Source organism: Rhinopithecus bieti, unplaced genomic scaffold (assembly GCF_001698545.2).
Source record: "Rhinopithecus bieti isolate Rb0 unplaced genomic scaffold, ASM169854v2 scaffold_11515, whole genome shotgun sequence".
NCBI lineage: Eukaryota > Metazoa > Chordata > Mammalia > Primates > Cercopithecidae > Rhinopithecus > Rhinopithecus bieti.
This window is the reverse complement of record NW_016806755.1, coordinates 293,229-312,284: the sequence shown is the minus strand read 5'-3', so window position 1 is coordinate 312,284 and position 19,056 is coordinate 293,229. Positions and strand designations below refer to the sequence as shown.

At 47.9% G+C, this 19,056-nt stretch overlaps 1 long non-coding RNA gene across 1 annotated transcript; it reads left to right on the top strand.

Moving 5' to 3' along the window:
* The first annotated feature begins 4,483 nt into the window (after positions 1-4,483).
* LOC108533128 (uncharacterized) lies at positions 4,484-10,894 on the top strand. The gene is made up of 4 exons (XR_001886665.1): positions 4,484-4,608; positions 5,643-5,787; positions 10,513-10,576; positions 10,757-10,894. It is a non-coding gene; the product is annotated as an uncharacterized LOC108533128 (long non-coding RNA).
* The last annotated feature ends 8,162 nt before the right edge of the window (positions 10,895-19,056 follow it).

The window sequence follows — 19,056 nt, the reverse complement described above, 5'->3', positions numbered from 1 at the left end:
GCCTCCCAAAGTGCTGGGATTACAGGCCTGAGCAACCGCGCCAGGCCAAATCTGCATTTTAAGCAATCACCTCATTTAATACTGACTCAGTTGGTCTATGAGGTATGTTTTGAAAAAAGTAGCCATTTTTCCACCTGCAGTCCACAACTTGAATGTTTTTAGCACAGTTTTCCAGAATCTGTATCCCTTCCATAGTTGAACTCAGCAATAAACATTAACAAATCTAAATAAGGCAAATACTGACCAGGGAGAGAACCGTTATTCCTTCATCTATTCCACCATTCATCTATCAATTAATTAATTAGTTAATTCATTTATTTAACAAACATGTCTTCAGTATGTACAGTATGCCAAGTCTCCTGCTAGTTTTGTTGAATTCATGCTGTCCTAGGGGATACAAAGACTTTGGGGATACAAAGGTGAACAAGACAAATTTACTGCTTTCTTGGAGTTTTCAGGCTGGTGTAGCGATCAGTCAAGAAAATCAGTAGTTAAAATGTAGGTCCTCAGTACAACGGGCCTAGGTAATGGAGGTGGAGCTCCTAACCTAATCCTAAGGCAGCGAATATTTGCTAGAGAAACTTATTTCTAAATGGTGCTCTCTGTGCTGGCACTGGAATCCTAGGGGACAAAAGGCCCAGGCCCTGTTCTGAGGAAGCAGATACCCCTGAGGAGGTGGACAACAGCCCAGCAACCCCATGTGGTAGTGGAAGCACAAGTGAGGGCATGGCTACGCCCAGCAATTCTCTGAACCACAAGAGGGTCGAACTCAGGGCCTGAGCCAGTCTTGGGGGTCAGCAAGAGCATCCCAGAGGGAGTGACATAGAAGCTCTCCACTCCAGGCTAGCTGGGAACTGTAGGCCAGGAGGAGTACATTCCAGGCAGAGGAAACAGCAGATACAAAATCTTGGGAGCAGGAGGGAGTACAGAGAGTTTAAGGAAGAAAGAAGTCACAAGGAGCAAGATGGGGCTGGAGGAGAGGGAACCTGTACAAGGAGAGACTGAAGAGGGGTGAGGGGTGAGAGGGTCCCAGGCTGTCAGGAGATATATTAACTCATTCTCACACTGCTAATAAAGACATATCCAAGACTGGGTAAAAGAAAAAGGTTTAATTGACTCACAGTTCCACATGGCTGGAGAGACCTCTCAATCATGGTGGAGGGTGTATGAGGAGCAAAGTCATATCCTACATGGAGGCAGGCAAAAGAGAGCATGTGCAGGGGAACTCCCCTTTATAAAACCATCAGATCTCGTGAGACTTATCAGCATCATGAGAACAGCATGGGAAAGACCCGCCCACATGACACAATTACCTCCCACCAGGTCCCTCCCATGACACATGGGAATTATGGGAGCTATCTTTCAAGATGAGATTTGGGTGGAGACACAGCCAAACCATATCAGAAGATTAGGTGAGCCCTTTCAGCACAGTCTGTCCTGGGCAAAGAGACTTAAGGAAGACTTGGGGCCCCCCTTGGGTGTGGACATTCACCTGGGAGCAGAGCCCATGGTGGGGAGGGAGGATGCTCTAGACCGACTGTGTTTACCCAAAGTGCATGTGCTGAAATCCTAAACCTCAAGGTGATGCTATTAGGAGGCTGGGTTGTTGGGGGTGATTAGGTCCCTTATAAAAGACCCTGGAGAGGTCCCTCACCCCTTCTGCCATGTGAGGACACAGCAAGAAGACACTGTCTATGAAAGAGGAAGAGGTCCTCACTAGAAACCAAATAAGTCAGCTCCTTGATCCTGGACTTCCCAGCCTCCAGAACTGTAAGAAATAAACTCATGTTGTCCACATGCCACCTAGTGTGTGGCATTCTGCAATAGCGGCCCGAGATGACTAAGGAAGTGAGAAGCCATGATGAGTGAGGTGCCCAGGAGCCAGGAGTGTCTGCCCCGAGGGCTACAGGTTCAGGCACTGCTCCATGGGGAGGCTTCCACTCCTTGCCAGTTTTGGCAGATCCAGGCTTGGGGCTACGAAGCAGCCTGCCAGACTGCCCCAGACCAGGCAGGAGCACCCCTGCCACATGGGAACTGAGCAAGGATGATGCAGTTGCAACCCACATCCAAAGCCCTCCTTCCAACACACCAAGCTGCACCCCACAGCCCATTTTGTGGTTCAAGGTACAACTCACATTTTCAGGAACAGATCGCAAGGCCAGGGGATCTACTGCCTTAGTATAGAAAGAAATCTGCTTCCAATGCCCACTTGTAGTCCAAAGCCCTCCTACCAGGACACTCCAAAAGCTGTGTCACAGCTGTGCTGCAGGCCTCAGTGACTCGGCTCAGGAAGAACACAGGAGGGCTGGAACAGACTGTCCCTGCCCCTCCCTCCTTCTCCCATTCCCCGCCCCATGAGTAGCCCTGGTCTTCTGCCAAGAGTCTGGCAGGGCCCAGGAAGGGGGGGTGCTGTTCTCTCTGTTCTGATAAAGTCCTGGGGTTTCTCCCCTATGGCTTCTGACTGCCCAATCTCCATGCGAGCACTTGGAGGCAGGGGGCACTTTGCCCCACTTTGCTCATCCCAGCCTCCTACAAATGGCCTCCTGGTCATCGAGTGTGGAGGAAATCACGCTCGGAGTCCAATGGGGAGCCCCAAATTCAGCTCCAGCTTGCTCTTGACATGGGGCAGGGAAAAGCAAAGTGGTATGAGGTGCCCATGCAGGGAGACGGGGAGCCTCAGGTCTTCCTCTCGGCCAGCCTCCAAGGACCGTCAGACTTCTGAGTCTGGTTTCTCATCTCTAACGTGAGATGCCTGAACTAGACAGATCCCCATCCTAACACTGATTGAAACAATGTGTGATCCCAAGTTCAAAACCTTCAAGGTTGGGATCCTCAAATGACACTGAGCAAACCCACTGAGGAGTTTTTCCAGGTGCTGAGGTTACCCCGAGGGTTCGCCTGGCATCTCCCTCTACCAGGACATGCAGAGTGAATGGATGTTTGAGCGGGAAGGGCATGACAGTGCACATCACAGGGAAGGAAGCTGTGGCCCAGGGTCCCCAGGCTGCCTGGCTCCCCACTTAAGGCTCTCTCTGCCATAGCAATTGGCCTCCTGCTGCCTGTAGGTTTGGCACCATCTCAGTGACAGCCATAACACCTGGAGTGAACAGGCCTCCTGCAAACTTCCTGCTGCCCTGGAGACAACAGATGGTTCAGACAGACTCAAACACTTTCAGCCAAGGCAGAGGAGTAAGGTCTCCGGCAACAGCAACATGCATTTGCTCTTGGAGATAATGCTGCTGAGGCTGACTGAACTGTGCTCCAGTCTCTTGTCCAGATGTGTGTATTTCTCATCTCTTAACCATGCCTGCGTGTTTGGAGATAAGACCTAGGCAGGAGCCTTGGCAACTAGATCAGCCAGCATCCTGTGGGAGAAAAGTGGACCGCCACTAAGTGTCACCAGACAGAACACCATCCCTTCAGGACACAGCTGTCTGCTCCAAACCCTGTGCCTCTCACACCAGCTGGTGGGGGAGCAGGTGAAGCAGCACAGCCTTGCAGGAAAGCAATTTTGCGAAAGTTGTGAGAAGCTTAGAAACTTGCATTTCCTGCTTCCCCTTCATTTTGCTTTAGGTAGCTCTCCTACAGCAATGACTCAAACCAGCCTCCGCTGACAAAACACCAAGAACTCAGGGGACCCTACAAAGTTTCCTGGACAGACTTTTCACCTATGCACAAGGAATTTTAATTTAAGATATATAAAAGTACAAACAAAAATGTTACTACAATCCCATTATCACTGGGATATTTCCTTCCGGGGTATTTCTGTGAATGTATAAGTGCACTTCCAAATAATGAGACACATAGTCCACGGCTTGGTATCCTGATTTTAAAATATTTAACAGATCACGAGCTTTTCCCAGTGCTGTTAAAAAGCAGCCTGTCATGTCCAGCCTTCTCTGATTGCTGGACATTCTATTGTTTCTTATCTTTCACTATATGATACAGCACACAGAAAGGCATTTTGTACAGAAATCTTACAATCAAATGTAGACTCCCCTGTCAGCTCTGAGCTTCTCCACATGCCTTTTCCTTCTGTGTAGTGCTGCTTCCCGTTGCCACGGGCCTGGCTCATAGTAGGTGGCGTTTGATAATACTTGCCAAATGACCCTCCTTCACTGATGACATACATAGTGGCTTCTCTCTCATTGTGAAGTCAGTAAATGCATGTATCTGGTACAGCATAAGCACTGAAGAAAATGCCAGCTTTTTTTTTTTTTTTTTCTTTTTTTGAGATGGAGTCTCTGTCCCCCACGCTGGAGTGCTGTGGCACAATCTTGGCTCCCTGCAACCTCTGCCTCCCGGGTTCAAGCGATCCTGGTGCCTCAGCCTCCTGAGTAGCTGGGACTTGGGGCACACGCTACCACGCTCAGGTAATTTTTGTATTTTTAGCAGAGGCGGGGTTTCACCATATTGGCCAGGCTGATCTCAAACTCCTGACCTCCAGTGATCCATCTACCTCGGCCTCCCAAAGTGCTGGGATTACAGACGTGAGCCACCATGCCCAGCTGAAAATGCCAGCTTTAATAGAGATTGAAGGACAAGGACAAGAACCATCCCCATGCTCAGAGCACAGCAGGGAAGACAGAGAAAAATAGATGCTTCCAGGTACTGGCCCTCCCAGAGGAGGGCACAGCAGCCTGCTTCTTATCTGGACTGTGTTTCTTAAATATTTCTAAAAATACTGCCAGGTGTCTGCTTACTCCTGTCTGCAGAAGGAAGTTTGCATATTTGCACAGGAATATAAGCATTTGTTAATTGTTTTCTGTGTTGACATATACAAATGTTGTAGATCCCTGGGTCAATAGTTCTGCCTGGGGAAAGGTGGAGGAAGTACAATCAGGTGATAAAGTACTGTTCCTGAGATGCAGAACTTGCTTCCACCGGTGCCCTGAGAATTGGTAGGGGACCATGGTCTGCTTGCCTGCCCACTTCCTTCCCACTCTCCCTCCCTTCCTCCCTCCCTCTTTCTCTCTCTCCCTCTCCTTCTCTTTTTTTATTGAGCTTAATTTGCAATATACTGTCCTGCTTTCTTTCTTTCTTTTTTTTTTTTTTGAGACAAGGTTTCGCTCTGTCACCCAAGCTGGAGTGCAATGGCATGATCTCGACTCACTGCAAACTCCACCTTCCAAATTCAAGCAATTCTCTGCCTCAGCCTCCAGAGTAGCTGGGATTACACATGCCCGCCACCAAGCCTGGCTAATTTTTTGTATTTTTAGTAGAGACGGGGATTCACCATGTTGGCCAGATGGGTCTTGAACTCCTGACCTCGTGATCCACCCGCCTTGGCCTCCCAAAGTGCTGGGATTACCGCGCCCAGCCTGTCCCGCTTTCTTAAATAGAGGCAGACAAGCCCCATTCCCCTAGGCTCCGAAGTCCAGTTTCCATGCTTTGTATGGAGAGCTATTTTTTTCATGCTGTTGCTGGAGCCCTCTGGAGTCTTGATTGGCTGCGTCATGGGGAAGATGGGCTCGCTGGCCTTGCACCTCCCTGGTCCCCTCTTGGAGGCCAGCGCACCTTCAAGCTCCAACATCTGTTCTTCAAGGTGGAAACCAAGTTACTGTTCTCTCAGGGAGCATTATTCTGGGCCAGGTACTGTGCAGGCTGCCCAGGAGATAACAGCCTAAACCCTTTGCTTGCAGGGGTTACAGCCAGGTGGAAAGATGGAGACTCTCTTGCATCCTTCCAGCTCTAAGATTCCCTAAGTGCCCAACAGGAACATGGCAAAGTGCAAAATCCAGGGATGCAGACAAGAAACAAGGGAGCCAGGAAAAACTTTCAGAGAAGGTAAACTTGGAATTGGAAAGCATGAGATTCGGTAGGCATTGAGTTGGGCACAGTGTGGCATATGTGATGACCTAAAAATAAGGAGTCTGTGGATTCAAACATGGGGTGGGAGTGAGGGGGCGCCAGAGCAAGCAGGAGAGGAAGGCCAGCCAGGGGGATGCTGTGGATGGCCAGGGGCCATATGAAAGCACGGAGACCCCATCCTCCAGAGGGCAGGAACTGCTGAGTGGGAGAGTCAAGGTCAGATGTGTGACCTTGCCCAGAGAAAGGATCACTGGACAAAAGGCCTGGAGGCAGATATGTCATTGAGGGAGGTTCTTGAGATAGTCCAAGCTAAAGGAACAAGACTGAATCAGATGCCCCTAACTGGGAAGTTCAGTGGTTCACAATAGGAAAAACTGTGACGGAAAATCCAGCTGGAATCTGAGAAGGACCCACATTTTGCTTTGGACTTGCACTTGAGATATGTGTGGAACACCCCGTGGAGGCATCCAGCCTGCAGGTAGACAGAGACTAGAGAAGGTGTGAGTCTGGGAACGGGGCACAGTTGTAATTGCTCATGGAGTGTGGCGGGGACGACGCAGGACACAAAAGCTACACAGAACCAGGAAAGCCTGGCATGTGAGGGACAGAGGACCTAGCTGGAGTCATGCCATGGGAGCTAAGGGAAGAGATTTCAGGGAGGTGATGTCAAGAATGAAGCTGCAAAGATCAAGTATTGCAAGAACCAAAATCGCATGGCAAGAATATGCCACTTGTGCTTTTTTTTATTATTATTTTGAGACAGAGTTTTGCTCTTACTTGCCCAGGGTGGAGTGCAATGGCGCGATCTCAGCTCACTGCAACCTCCGCCTCCTGGGTTCAAGTGATTCTCCTGCCTCAGCCTCCCAAGTAGCTGGGATTACAGGTGCCCGCCACCACGCCCAGCTAATTTTTTTTATCTTTAGTAGAGACGGGCTTTTTGCAGAGCAGTTTCAGCACTGATGGAGGTGAGAATGCCTGTCAGCTGAGAAGCAAAGAGAAAGAGAGAGTGTGGTGGCTAGGTGTGTAGAACACTCTTGTGGGGCTTGGCTCTGAGGGGAAGAAGGTCCAGAACAGGGGCTGGCAAAGTCGTGGGGAGTATCTTTCCTAATGGGGACTTCGCCAAGTTTGTAGCTGCAGTGGCAGAGCCTGTAGAGGAAGAGAGGATGAAGATGACCTTGAGGATGCCATCTTGGAAGGCTGGGGAACTGTGAAATCATTACTTATGGGATAAACTCTCCCCAGAGAAGGAATCCTCACGTGCTTTGCATTTGTTCCTTCCCCCAGGCTCAGATACTTTGACACTTCCCAGTCCTGAGTGTGGGGCCAGTTCAGGCGAGGCAGGAGGGAGGAGGAGGCTCAGAGCCCCATGGAAAATTTTCCTGGGAAGGCTCAAGTCTGACACTGGGAGACAGGGCAGCATCACAGAACACAGGGCTGCACCCAGGCCAGCACAGGACCTGGAGTGGCAGGCTGGCAACCTGTGTCCCCCTCAACTCATCTCACATTTTTTCTCAACAGTTTGGACATTTATGGCTTGTTATCTAGTACCACATGCCCGTCGATGGGAGTGATGAGGCTGTTGTTCTGGTTTTTAATAGCACAGCTCAGACTTGGACATGGCTAATACTAACTTAGATGAGGAAATTAGCTGGAAGAGCCATGGAATCAAGCTTGGCCTGTATGTGCAGGGCCAGAAGAATCAGGGCAGTCCTCTTAAAATGAGACTATGATTTTAACAAAAATCACACAGCATCTGCCATGTACTGAATATTCCACTCGGTCCTGATACTGGCTTTGCTGGAAGATCTCTACTTCATTCCATGGAGAGGTTGGAGGGCCACAAAATTACTCTATTTCCCACAAAGATAAATCATAGACTCAAAAAATAAAGATGCTGGTAAGGTTGTAGAGAAAAAGGAATGCTTATACACTGTTGTTGGGAGTGTAAATTAGTTCAATCGTTGTGGAAAACAGTGAGGTAATTCCCCAAAGACCTAAAAACAGAACTACCGTTCAACCCAGAAATCCTATTACTGGGTATATATGCAAAGGAATATAAATCGTTCTACCATAAAGACACGTGCATGCATATGTTCATTGCATCACTATTCACAATAGCAAAGACATGGAATCAACCTAAATGTCCATGTCCTTTACAGGAACATGGTCTCATTCCATGGTCTCATTCCATAGTATTCCATAGTGTAGGATAGAGCTGGAGGCCATTATCCTTAGCAAATTAGCACAGGAACAGAAAACAAAATACCATATGTTCTCACTTATAAATGGGAGCTAAATGATGAGAACCCACGGGCACAAAGAGGGGAACAACAGACACTGAGGCCTACTTGAGTGTGGAGAGTAGGATGAGGGAGAGGATCAGAAAAATAACTATTGGGTACTAGGCTCAGTACCTGAGTGATTAAATAATCTGTGCAACAAATCCCCATGACACGAGTTTATCTATGTAACAAACCTGCACATGTACCCCGAAACCTAAAATAAAAGATTTTTTTAAATAAATAAACATTTTTAAATAAAATAAAAAATAAATTTTAAAACTTAAATTAGCTTAAAAAAAAAAAAACATGGACTCTTAGAAGAGCACAAATTCTTGAAAATATTCTGGTTCAAACCCTTCATTTGACTACTAGGGAATCTGAGACTCAGAGAGAGTTAGCAACTTCCAGACTTCTCTGAGTAGGTGGCAGATCCATTGAACTATCAGAAAACAGCTGCCATCATTTGACAAGGCTTCTGTGGGGCCCAAGCACCTCTTTCGGACAAGTGTGGGGCTTGGATCAGAGCCCCTCATAGCTTCTGGGTGGTAGGGGGCAGGTCTGGGTAATGCATTGTAGGGGGGGATCTGGGTGGCGAGAGGAGGATTAGAAGGAGGTGGTAGGCACAGCTAACAGAGGCAACTTTCAACATTCCCCCAAAGTTCCTGCCTTCCTCAGAACTCCATCTCCCTTTAGCAAGCTGAAGAGAGTGAGAGCAGCTTCCCTTTAGCAAGCTGAAACAAAAGGCTGTGGGAATGATCTTGGTGCCCCAAACTTGAGTAAACAAGGGAAAAGTACTGAGCAGCCCACACACTGCCTGCCAAATCAGAGTTCATCAGGGGAAATTCACAGAGATAAGCTCAGGAACAAGCATTCTGACCTGCTCCAGGGCAGCGCACTGGAACCCGGCTGGGCTGATATCAGACTCCAGGAGAGCGACCCTGGACCTTGGGCTTATATGATCAGGGAAGCACAGCCCCTGGCCTAGTGGAGTCAGAGCCTGGGATCCAATCGTAGCGCGGTATGGCAGAACTCTGGCTGTCAGCCCTGCTCTTCCAGCTCACGGGGGAGGCAGGTGGGGTTGCAGACACTCCAGCAAGATCAGGAGCTGGGGTTCCAGCCTATGACACAGCAGCATCCTACCAGTGTTGGTCACCTTCAGATTCAGCCAAAACCAGCTTCCTTGGAGCTCTGCAGGAGACCAACTTTGTGAGGCCAGCCTGTAGAGAATAGGGAAACCAGCAATTGGCTGAAGTTTGGCAGTGGCTTACAAAACTAAACACACCGTTGCCATACAATCCAGCAAAAGCACTCCTTGATATTTACCCAAAGGAGTTGAAAGCCTATGTTCACATAAAAACCTGCACATGGATGTTTACAGTAGCTTTATTCATCATTGCCAAAACTTGGAAGCAACCAAGATGTCCCTGAGTAGGTGAAAGGATAAATAAACTTGGCACATCCAGACAATGGAATATCACTCAGCTATAAAAAGAAATGAGCTGTCAAGCCATGAAAAGAAGTGGAGGAACTTTAAATGCTTATTACTAAGTGAAAAAAGCCAATCTGAAAAGACAACACACTGTATTATTCCAACTACATGGCATTCTGAAAAAGACAAAATTATGGAGACAGTAAAAAGATCGGTGGTTGCCAGGGTTTAACAGGAAAGGAGGGGATAAATAGGTAAAACATAGAGATTTTTAGGGTCATGAAGCTGTTCTGTGTGATACTATAATGGTGGATACATGTCATGATGCATTTGTCCAAACCCATAGAACGTACAACACCAAGAGCGAACCCTGACGAAAACCATGGAGTCTGGCATCAACTGAAACAAACGCACCACTCTAGTGGACGGTATAGCTAACGGGGAGGCTGTGCGTGTTTGGGGCCCAGGAAGGATACGGGAAGTCACTATGCTTTCTGCTCCATTTTGCTGTGACTATAAAGCTGTTCTAAAAAGTAGTGAAAGTAAAACGAAAAGGATGATGTTGATTTTCATACTTTAACCCAATATATCTAAAATATTACTATTTCAACATATAATCAATATACAAAATTATTAATGAGACACTTCACATTCTTTGTTGGGGCTGTCTTTGAAATGTAATGTGTAATTTATACTTGGCACATCTCAATTTGTGCCAGTCCCATTTCACGTGCTCAGGAGTCACATGTGGCCCATGGCTACCACACTGGACAGCTCTGGTTTCATTGTCCAACCCCGCCTTGGAACCCAAATGACCACTCCGTCTGTCCTAAGCCAGTCTGAGGGCTTTCTGTCCAGCCCTAACACTGTACCATGATCCTCACTGTACAAATATGGAAACTGAGACCAACGACTATAAGACAATCCTTATAAGAATTCAGATCTGTTGACTGAAAAGCGTGTCTTCTTTCTCTGAACCTTTACACCTAGAGCTGAAAAGGCCTGGGAAGAGTTGAATGGAGCTCAGACTCACGCTGGAACAGAAACCCAGGAGGTGAGACTGAGCAGACACTCATCACCTTTGAGTTTAGTGGGAGGCCACGGGGCTGTCTGAAATGTCAGCTCAAGAAATGAAATAAATTTTAATTTTAATTGTACTACTTTTAGAGCAACTTTGTATAGCAGTGAATTTTAATTATGACAAGCTTACTGTTTGCTGTTTGTTTCTCCAAAGAGATGAAAAGAAGGGCCAGGAGTCCAGTTTCTGGAAGGCCAAGAATCAAAGTAGCAAGCTGCAGCTGTTTTCCAGACAAGCAGGATGCGGGGACACAGAAGAATTCAGGACTGGAGAGGCTAACTCCACAAGCAAGGACTGTCACGCTTCCCATCTCCCTCTGTAAACCTCTCTCTTTTCACGTCGTACTGTTTCATGTTATATGTAACTATTTTAAAGCTACATACTGGACAAAAAGTGGAACAGACTCCAGCGTCTGAATCGTTATATAAGCGGATGAGAAACCTCCACATTTTCTCCATCAGGATGTGATTGAGGCCCCACTGCCAAATGGCAGCATGCTTGGACAGCGCCCAGGAATTTGGGGAAAAAACTGGTGCTCACAGCTGCCCAGTTAAGGCACAAGTCTCCCACCTGCCGCAGGTATGTGGGTGGGACAAGTGGATCAGTCCACAGAACAAAAGGTATGTAAAGGAGGCCTTCTTTTTGGGAAATCCTTTGTAGATCCACCACCCACACCTTAGTCACAAACCCAGAAGGGCCTGCAAATGACATTTCCAAGGGGCACAGGCTGCCAGCCAACCCAAAGCACACTATCTGGCGGGGGAGATATGGCTATCGCAGAGTTTTCGCCCGCAAGCTGGAGTTCTTTGTTCTGAATGCATGCCCTGCTTTCAGTATGGTTTCCTTGGCAGTCAAAAAAGATGCCTAATCGAATGCCCCATGAATAGCTTTATGAATGAAAGGATATGTATTTTAAGAAAGCTTTGTGCCAGCGCCCAGTTACACTGATAAACGTTTTGCAGTCTGACAGGAATTAGTTTCAAATAAGTGGTGACATTTAAACAATAAGAAACCTCAAGGCCACGATTATGCAGCCGTACTCTCAAGCACCCTCCTGCTCCACCGATCGCTGTCAAGTCCCCTTGCAGATGCCTGCTCAGCTGCCCAGGCCAGGAGCGCCAGCTACCGCCGGCTAAGCAGACATCTTGCTGTGCACCGCGGACCCTTTCCCAATATCTCCTCTGGACCTGGGAGCCCCAGTCGGTCTGTCTGTATTTGCAGGGGTTGTGAGGTGTATCAGAACCTTGAAGAGGTCCTCTAGGAAGAAAGGCCTTCCCAGACTGCCTCTCCGCAGGGCTGTAAGAATCAGATGTCTTCTCTGGGGGACTTCCAGGTCTCTTCGGCATTTTCTCAGTCATCACTGTATCCCTGCAACACAGTGAACCACAGCAACAACTCCCAGCTTCCAGCCAAGAAGCTTGACCCTGAAGCTGGCCTCGATTCTCTACAGAAGTGAGGCCACAGAACACAGGTGAAGGGCCACTGACCTGGTGTCATCTCTGGTCTCAGCTCTGGAGAACTAGCTCCTCTGCCAGCTGCCCCATCCTGTCCACCAAGACCTCCTTGCTGAACCCCACCCCCACTCTGTGCCTCAGGACCCTAACTTTGTTTGCTGACTTCCATATTCTCTCACCAGATCCAGCCCTGGGGAGCTGAACTTCTTCTGGCCCACCGCCAGCTCTGGATCAGTCCACACCCCAGCCAGCCACGGCCCAGCCCTGCCTCTCTCTCTCTCTCTCTCTCTCTCTCTCTCTCTCTCTCTCTGTCATGGCTGGGTCGGCCTCAGCCAATGCTCTGTCTAGAGATCAAGACACAGGTACCTCTCTTGGTCTGTTCTGGCTGCTGTGACAAAATGCCTTAAGCTGGGTGACTTATAAACAACAGAAATTTATTTCTCACAGTTCTAGAGCCTGGGGAGTCCTACAGACTGGGGTACTGGTCTGCTTGTTTCCTAGTGAGGGCTCTCTTCCTGGGTTGCAGACAGACATCTCCCTGATGTATCTTCACATGGCAGAAAGAGAGAGAGAGAGCATGCTCTTTGGTCTCTTCTTGTAAGGGCCTAAGCCCATCAGGAAGAATCCCCATAACCTCAACTAAATCTAATCACTTCTCAAAGGCTGCATCTCCACATACCATCCCATTGTGGGTTATGGTTTCAACATAGGAATTCTGGAGGCACACAAATGTGCAGTTCAAAACATGTGGAGACAAGGGGGCAAGGACTAGAGAGCCCTACCATCCTCGTTCAAACCCCTGAATCAAGTCTGAAGTCAAAGAACTTCCTTTGGAGAGCCCCATTCCATGAGCTGATAAGTTCCCCATTTTGCCACGACCCACTTGAGTTTGGGATTTTCCCCCAGCTACTGAGTGCCTGACTGACATGATGCCCCCGAACAGATGGGCCTCCCTGCCCCCAATCTTACCTCCTCTGTTAGTTTCCTGGGGTTGCCACAACAAAGCGTCACAGACAGAATGGCTAAAATGACAGAAACTTATGGTCTCACAGTTCTGGAGGCTGCAAGTTCAAGGTCAAGGTGTCAGCAGGGTTGGCTCCTTCGGAAGGCTGTGCAGGCGCCTGTTGGGTGCCTCTCCCCCAGCTTCTAGTGGTTTACATCCATCTTCAGCATGCCTTGGCTTGTAGAAGGACTACCCTGAACTCTGCCTTCATGGTCACAACACATCCTCCCTGTGTGTGTTTCTGTGTCCAAATTTCCTCTTCTTATAAGGACACTAGTCTTGTATGGACAATGCTCCATGTAGAACCTTTGCCAAGGGATTGGATCAGGGACACACTATACTCCAGTGCGACCTCATCTTAACCAATTATATCTGCAATGACACTGCTTCCAAAGAAGGTCACATGATGAGGTGCTGTGGGTTAGGAATTCAATATATGAGTTTGGGGGGACACAGTTCAGCCCACACCACCTCCTCTGATCCTGAATTGGATGCTGTTTATGCTCTGCTTCTGATCCTCTTGTCCTCACTGGCCTCTTGGTCCAGCACCCACTAAGGCACCAGCTCTGAGAGAGCTCACCAGCTTCACACAGGTGTGACCTGATGGCTCCTCACCTCACACCCCAAACATCCTTCTCACCTCCGCAGGAACTGCTCTGTTCATGTCCAGGTATGTTCAGCATTCCTGTGTGTCCCCAGAGTGTGGGGAGGTAATGCTCCATGTATAAACCTTTGCCAAGGGAATACGGGAGCCGATGGATGAGTTCTTACCTCTTTTTTCATCCAGACAAACTGTCCTGAGATGGTTTTAAGAGACATCGAGTAATCAGCTGCCAGCTCCGTAGCACATCTTCAGTTTGACTCTCCCTCCTTCCCTGTCTCCTTCCCCATATTCTTCATTCTGTTCCCTGGGATCTTTCTCCCTAGTAAAGGAAAAGCTCATAGACCTCAACCCCAGCTTCTGCTTTCTGGGGAATGCAGGCCAATCCAGCCACACTACTCTCCCTCCATGTAACCTGACCATGCCATGCCCCTGCTTAAAATCTTTCAGTGCCTCTCCGTTGCCCATAAAGCTCATACTCTCTAGCTATGAGCTTCAAGGCCACTTGGAGGTCAGCTGACCGACTGTCTTTCCTGCTACAACAGTCTAAGTCTTAGACTTTGGAAGACAACTGATTGGGTTTCAACTTTGACTCTTACTGAAAATGTGGAAAAGATTATTTCACCTCTATAAGCTTCAGTTTCTTCATCTATCTGATCTCAGGATTGAGGGGAGGCAATGTGTATAAAGCATCTGGCACAGTGGTTGGGGCACTAAATACAGGGCAGCCAGTGTTTATTATTACAAACCAGGAAACCAGGATGCAAAGGGAGCTGCTTTAGGTCACACAGTCCGCAGACAACGACTGTCAAACTTGGGACCAAACAGCTACAATACCAGATGCCCGCTCTCCACAAATAAGAGGCTTGAGTGCAGCTCTCCACTGATGAATTATAACAGTTGGAAATTCACTTGTACTGTTGATATTTCTTCTGCACCTCTCATGAACAGGCTGTGCTTGCTGAGAGCTGGACAGTAAATAAAACATCTACAGTGCCTGCTTCCATGGGGTTCATGTTCTAATGAGGGAGTAGAGACCCTCAACAAGGAACCAGTCAATGTGCTAAGTTCCGTGGCAGAAACTGGGCAGGAAAGGGAAGAGAGAGGGAGGATGGTTATATTTTTACAGGATGGTTAAAAAATTAGTCTTCTTTTTTTTTTGAGACAGGCTTTCACTCTGTTGCCCAGGCTGGTGTGCAATGGTGTGATCATGGCTCACTGCAGCCTTGACCTGTGCTCAGTCAATCCTCCCACCTCAGCCTCCCAAGTAGCTGAGAACACAGGCTTGTGCCACCATGCCCAGCTGATTTTTGTAATTTTTGTAGAGATGAGGTTTCACTATGTTGTCTGGACTGGTCTTGAATTCCTGGGCTCAAGTGATCTGCCTGCTTTGGCCTCCCAAAGTGCTGAGATTACAGGCACAAACCACCATGCCCAGCCAGGAAATTAATCGAATAAAGGTTCACTTAAGGTGAAGGGAGCAAGGGAGAAAGTTGATATCAAGGGGTGGCATTCCAAGCAGCAAGAGTAGGAAGTAGAAAGGCCTGAGGCGGGAGCAGTCTTAGCCTGTTCAAAAGATAGCAGAGAAGCAAGCACTGCTGAAGAGGAGTGGGTGAGGGGAAGGGCAGTAGGAAGTGAGGTCAGAGAGCGGATGGATGGTCTGCAGACACAGGTGCAGACTGTGACTGTGAAATTTGCCCTGAGTATGATGGAAAGCCACTGGAGGGTTTTGAACAAAGTTGTAGAGGCACCTGACTAGTTTCAATGGATCACTCTGGCTGAATGAATCCAGAAAGGAGGCCTCTGCCATGATTGCAGTAGGGAGAACGGTGGCTTGAACCCGAAGGCAGAGCCTGGAGGCAGTGAGAAGTGGTCATTCTGAGAACATTTTGAAGGCAGAGCTTACAGAACTCACTGATAGATTGGATGAGGGATGTGAATAGGAGGTGATCCCAAAGACTGTGGCCCAAGCAAATGAAAAGCAGGACTTGCCCTTTCATGAAAAGGACACGGAGGAAGGAGATAGCAGGGACAAATCTGGAGTTTTGCCAAGTTTGAGATGCCGACTGGTGTCCAGGAAACACAAAGCATGCCTGGACACCCAAATTCCGGAGGTCAGGGAGAAGTTCAGACTGGAGACACATTGGGGAACATTATTGTATTTGTGGCATTTAGCACTGGAAAACTGGGTGAGCTCACTAAGGGAATGAGAGGACCTCCATGGCTCCTTGGGGATGCTCCAATGTCCCAAAGTCAGGGCAACAAGAGTCCAGGAAAGAAGATGGGGAAGGCAGAGAGAGCCATGACCATTATGCCCTGAAAAAGCCACATGCAGGAGTCTCAAGGAGAAGGGAGTGACCAACTGCCTAGTACAGCTGACAACCATATCAGACAAGACTGAGAACTGGCCACAGGATTTGACAACATGGAGGTCATTGATGACCTTGGCAAGAGCTATATGAATGGACTGGTGAGCACATAAGAGGAGAGGAAGTGGAAGCTTCAGGATTAGACAGGGGGCCAGGCACAGTATCCCATGCCAATCCCAGCACTTTGGGAGGCCAAGACAGGAGGATCACTTGAGGCCAGGAGTTCAAGACCAGCCTGGGCAACAGAGAGAGCCCTCGTCTCTACAAAGAAGGAAAAAGAAAAAAAGAAAAACCAGCCTGGGCAGCATAGGGAGACCCAGTTTCTACCAAAAAACAATTTAATTTTTTAATTAGCTGAACATGGTGGTGTGCACCTGTGGTCCTAGCTATTCGGGAGGCTGAGGTGAGCGGATCACTTAAGCCCAGGAGTTCGAGGTTGCAGTGAGCTATGATCATGCCACTGCATTCCAGCCTGGGTGACAGAGCAAGACCCTGTCTCTAAAAGAACACACACAAAAAGAAAGAGAGAGAGAGAGAGAGAGAAAGAGGTTAGACAAGGCTTTGGAGGAGTTTTGTGCAAAAAGGAGCAGATGGTACAAGAGTGATGTTCTTCAGGAGATGACAGCGAATGGGATCTGGGGACAATGGAGATCTTTGGGGCTATTAGCTTGTTTGTTCTTCTGTGGCCATTCCAGCTCTCAGTGTAACCTTCCCCTCCAGGCCCCTCCACTCCAGTGACTCCTTAGGTGACTTATCCACTTGTGCATTCTGAGTCTTTCCTGTATCACCTCCTGACCCCTCCAGTGGCTCAGTCCCTATCTAGCTGTGTGACCTTGGATGAGTCACTTAACCTCATGAGAAGCAGCAATCAGTGAATCTGGTGACTTCAGTTTCTTCCAGCATCAGGGTGGACAGAGAGTCACAGTGGTAGGACCTGGGGGTGTTTCTCTAAGGTATGGGGAAATTTAGTCTCCACTTTGATCTCAGATTCATGGAGAACCCAGAACTGGTTATTAGAAAACTCTTGCAGAGTGAATAGGTAAGCTTATTTAGTATTAATTCTTCACTTGGCAAATGCTTGAGTGCCTGCTCTATCCAAGGGTGTGTCAGGTTCTGCAAGGATGGAGGATGAGCCTCTTAGATTTTGCCCTCAAAGAGCTCACAACCTTGTGGGGTGGTGGGTGTGTCTATTCAAAACCGTAACAGGGCAGACTGTCTGGCACATCACTGTGTTCATCTTTAGGACCAGTTGTCACAGTTGTGCACAGAAATTAAAGTCACAGGAGGTGGGATGTTTTCAGTCTTGTACTCTATGTGCCTGACACATCCTAAGCAGTCAGTACATGTTTGTTGAATGAAAGCAGTATTGAATGGTACCATTTACTTTGTGTTTTGAAGCAAGGGTGGGATTTGGACCTACACAGATGGGTGAGGGGGGCATTGCAGACTGGCAGGAGGTGGGGTGGCTAGAGGCAGGAGGAGGGAATGGCTGGAGCAGTTGTACAGAGACAGTGACACCCAAGGCATGGTTGGCAATTGCAGGACCAGTGTGACTGAATCGTGTGATATGTCAGGATGCAAAGAGGCTGAACAGGTAAGTTGGGGCCAGATAGTGGAGAGGGTTGAATTCAAGCTATGTTAAAGGGATCAGATTTATCTACAGTAGGATGATCTCATGTTCCCATTTCCCAGGGTAGTTTTGCCTGTTGTCCCAGTGTGATTACTCATGGCGGCCCCTTTCATGCTCGAGTATCCCTGTTTGGATAAGTTATGTGGTCCTGCAGTCCTAAAGGCTTTGTGGAACACCCAAAAGTTTCACAGAGGGACAGGGTTAGACTAGCTTTGAAAGGTCAGTGCCCACAATGCTTGCTGGACCTGGAGGCAGGAGCTGGGACACCCTCCAGTCTGGGCGATTCAAGTCAAAATCTTTTGGTTAATGGTAAATCACCAACAGTAGCCAGGATACGGTGAAATGGGCACTCTTCGGGGAGTGCAAATTGTTCCAGACCTTTTTTGGAAATCAATTTTGCAGCACACTTCAAGAGCCTTGAAAAATGTCTATGCCCTTTGTTTTTTTTTTTTTTTGTTTGTTTTTTTTTGAGACGGAGTCTCGCTCTGTCACCCAGGCTGGAGTGCAGTGGCCGGATCTCAGCTCACTGCAAGCTCCGCCTCCCGGGTTTACGCCATTCTCCTGCCTCAGCCTCCGGAGTAGCTGGGACTACAGGCGCCCGCCACCTCGCCCGGCTAGTTTTTTTTTTGTATTTTTAGTAGAGACGGGGTTTCACCGTGTTAGCCAGGATGGTCTCGCTTTCCTGACCTCGTGATCCCCCCGTCTCGGGCCGTCCGCAAAGTGCTGGATTAGCAGGCCTTGAGCCAGCGCTGCGCCCGGCCCTAGTGCCCTTTGTTATTCCACCTTCTGGAAATCTCTCCCCTAGCGGAAATAAATCCAGAATATAGGAAAAAGTTCTTTGCATAGACGTTCATCCATAAACTCTATGCAGACAGGTCTAGAGACCGGCATACGAAATCGCAGCAACAGATGATATTGAGGACATAGGATATATCTATCAAAATGGAGCTCCTAAGTTCCATAGAAAGGGACACATGTCGATTACTTTAACGGCACCCTGTATGCCCCACAGCTAACATAAGTGGTCTGACATATTCTGTTTATGAATAGACAAGTGAATAAAATTTTGTATCAAGTTAAAAACAAAAAAGATATAAAACAATCCTTAAATATGATTATATAACCGCAGTTACCATATGGAGCACACTACGATCCTCAATCATTTTTTAAAAAAAAGACATACGTATATGAACTATGCATATGAAACTTTTAAATGAGCTCCCAAAATGGTAAACAGTGATTTATGTTTTGTGGTGGAACTCCTGATAATTTCCTTTTTTTTTTAATTTTAATTTTTGTATATATTGATATCTTCTCATATGAATATGATTACTATTTGTAATGGAAAAAAAAAAAAGCCACATCAATGCTTTAATAAAGAAAGCGATAGCATTAGGCA